The sequence below is a fragment of the Ctenocephalides felis genome, unplaced genomic scaffold (assembly GCF_003426905.1).
Source record: "Ctenocephalides felis isolate EL2017-DRISC unplaced genomic scaffold, ASM342690v1 CF-g0.4_SCAFFOLD_01492, whole genome shotgun sequence".
In the NCBI taxonomy this organism is placed as follows: Eukaryota; Metazoa; Arthropoda; class Insecta; order Siphonaptera; family Pulicidae; genus Ctenocephalides; species Ctenocephalides felis.
In genome coordinates, this window is record NW_020537646.1 from 9,132,606 (window position 1) to 9,135,797 (window position 3,192).

Below are 3,192 nucleotides of genomic sequence, written 5' to 3' on the forward strand. Positions count from 1 at the left end.
TTTAACCACTTTAATATATTTATGTTGACGTTTTAATAACATCATACGAGATATTTGATCTAAAGCGATTAGAAGCATCATCGTTTCTTATATAAATATAAGTACAAAATCTATAGTCGTACATAAATTCATAAAATTTAGTATTATCTTAAAATTAGGTCTTATTGTATGCTTACTGGTTACAGTTTTTCAAATTTACGATTGCAGCTACTTAAGTAGGTATGTATTCGGATCATTTTTATCAAACTGACGATTTTTGCGGGTATTGTTAAATCCGTTGATTTGGCGTTTTGGGTTTATTGTTAAAACCGTTGAAAATCGAGAGCTGTAAATCCAATGGGCCTAATATTTTAGTAGCGATAACCAATTACGGTTCGAATGTACTAATTCTAGTACATTAGTGAAATAATTCAAATTTTTTATTTGAGTTAGTTTCGTAATATTTTTTTAATATTTTAATATTGCGTTTAGTCAATGATCTATATTTTTTTAATTTTTAAAAATTTTTATAATATATTTTAATATATTTATTGTTGTTGATGTTAGTTCAGTGTGAGACACTATTGTTATGTTTGTATTATAATAATTTATCATCTCTTTGAGTACACCCCCATATATGCATATGTGGTACATGTATATATCTATCATGTATGCATGCATTTGCATATATATATATAATGGTTGCATAATTGTACTTTTGCAATTATCAATATTTTTGTGATTTTGATCCTATTTTTATTCTATTCAAAATATTTATTTCGATTTTCGTTTTTATATTATATATAAATATAATGTATATGTGCATAACCGGCCCATTTTGCGAACCTATAAATTAAAAATGGATATCACGTTTTTAATATCGCAAATTCAAACACTATGAAAACACTTAAGCTTGTATAGTTAAAATTATTAACCAATATTTTTTAAATTAACAAATTGGGCGACTGGAGCTTAGTAATTATTTATATATGTGGTATAGCATTGAAAACTAAGTACAAATATATAATTGGATCTAACTGATTGGATCCAAATAATCCAAAATATCACCTATTATATTTAATTAAATTTTAATTCAGGTAAGGACTTATTAAAACCAAAATAATAAAGTTAAATGCGAGCCTTTTTTCTAAATATATAGCTTTTATTACAAAATATAATAAATCTTCAATTTCGAATGTATTTTGAAATTCATTTTCATATGAAAGGTTTAAAATATAATATATATGCATATATGAATAAATAGATGCAAATACTTTTAAAATAAATAATCCTAGGTAATATAAGTATCTTCGCAGTTCATGATTTTTATGGTATTCGAGAGCCGGAATAAATTATATGGTAACAATTTTTCATTCCGATTTTATTCATAGTTTCAGATGAGAAACATATTTTTGGCGTCATATTCATAGCTAATTTTGTTAGAAACTTCGGTTTATAGTCTAAGATATGTATTTTAATCGTAACAGTTCAAGTCATATTTAGGAACTATAAAAACGTTGATTTTCAGAATTTTAAATGATGTTTTTTTACGTTGCCTATTTAATGACATGAATGGAAGAAATGCTGAAGTATTCAGCCACTTGCAATATTATAATTTTTTATATATTTTTTACTGTAATTTTATCCTATTGATTTTACAAATTGATGTAAGAAATGCAAATAAATAGCCTTTTCTATCCCTAATATTTATTCAAATATGCTGGCAAAATCTTAACATTCATTGAAATATTTTTACACTTTCATTATGTATATTCAAAACTCTAGGCTCGATGTGTTACATCGTTGTAAATAATTTATAATAGATAAATTAGGAATGATGTTCAAAGTTATATAATTCGTATTATAGTTATCGAACGTCCCTCATATGTGCATATATATATATATATATATATATATATATATATATATTTATATATATACATATACATATAGATGCACTCTTTTATTATTTTCAACCCTTTAGTACTTGCTATTCAGAATCAGATATTCAGTTATTTGCTAAATATAGAATATTTACTAATCTTAACTTACAAAGATATTAGAGTAGTTCAGTAGATTTTTGTTCAATCATTAACGATTTCATATGTTATAATCTAAATCATGATTTAATTATAAAAAAGTTGCATCACATGAATGAAATGTTATGTTCGATATACTATTTTTCTTAAACTTCTTGTATAGCTGAATTCTAGCTGAAACATTTATTAATTAATTAATGGCCATCTTACTTTTTACTTAAAAATTTAGATGCTTACGACAAAATCTAACTAATAATAAGAATGTCGACTACATTTCTGTATTTAAATTGAAACTGTCGAATTCTTAACCAAAGATTAGTTTAAATCGTGAAAATCGTAATTTGTGAGCTATAGTTTATATCACCTTCATTTTTATAGACATTTTTCCATTGTATATGTTGTATATTAACTTTAATAATACTTTTCACGAAGTCATAAAACCGTAGTACGTACAGGCGGAGACTTTTATTTCATAGTTACCAAAATGATCATAAAATACTTTTTCGATACTGTATTTATAAGCTTTGAAATTGTAGGAAATTTTTGATATAGTTAAGATATAAACTATCTTAACGGCAAACATAATTTAAACGTGTAACTTTTGTTCTATTCAATTCATAATTTTGTCAAAATTTTCTCGTTTAGGATTAGGTGGCATAGGCTTGAATCACTGGACGGAGGAGAACTTATTTTGTAAACCTTTTTGTAGTTTTTCACTTATTTCAATTAACAGTCATTATTTTTAATATTGCATCTAATTTAGTTTACAAGTGTTGTGATTTCACATAGATTATCATAATCAACAAATCAACTTTTCAACTAGCGTCTGTTATATTTTTATGTGAAGCTCCATGAAAATTGAAATTCTTTCTCAGTTCAGTATTCATCAGCATGTGGCCAGATATCACTATAAGAAATATGTCTACTAAATCATAATAAACCGTATGTGTTCGTATTTTTTTTATAAATTGCGCATAACACAAAAAAATGTTTTTTTTATTCAGAATTTTGTAATGTTGAATGCAAACGATCGACGCGTTTTGTAATGAATTAGTTTAGTTCTAGTGTAAATATCGATTTGGCATACTATTTATATAAGTATTGAGTATTTAATTAAATTGTCTCACAATTCGTGCACCGAATTATAATTACGATGTGCCTAGTGCAAGCCCAC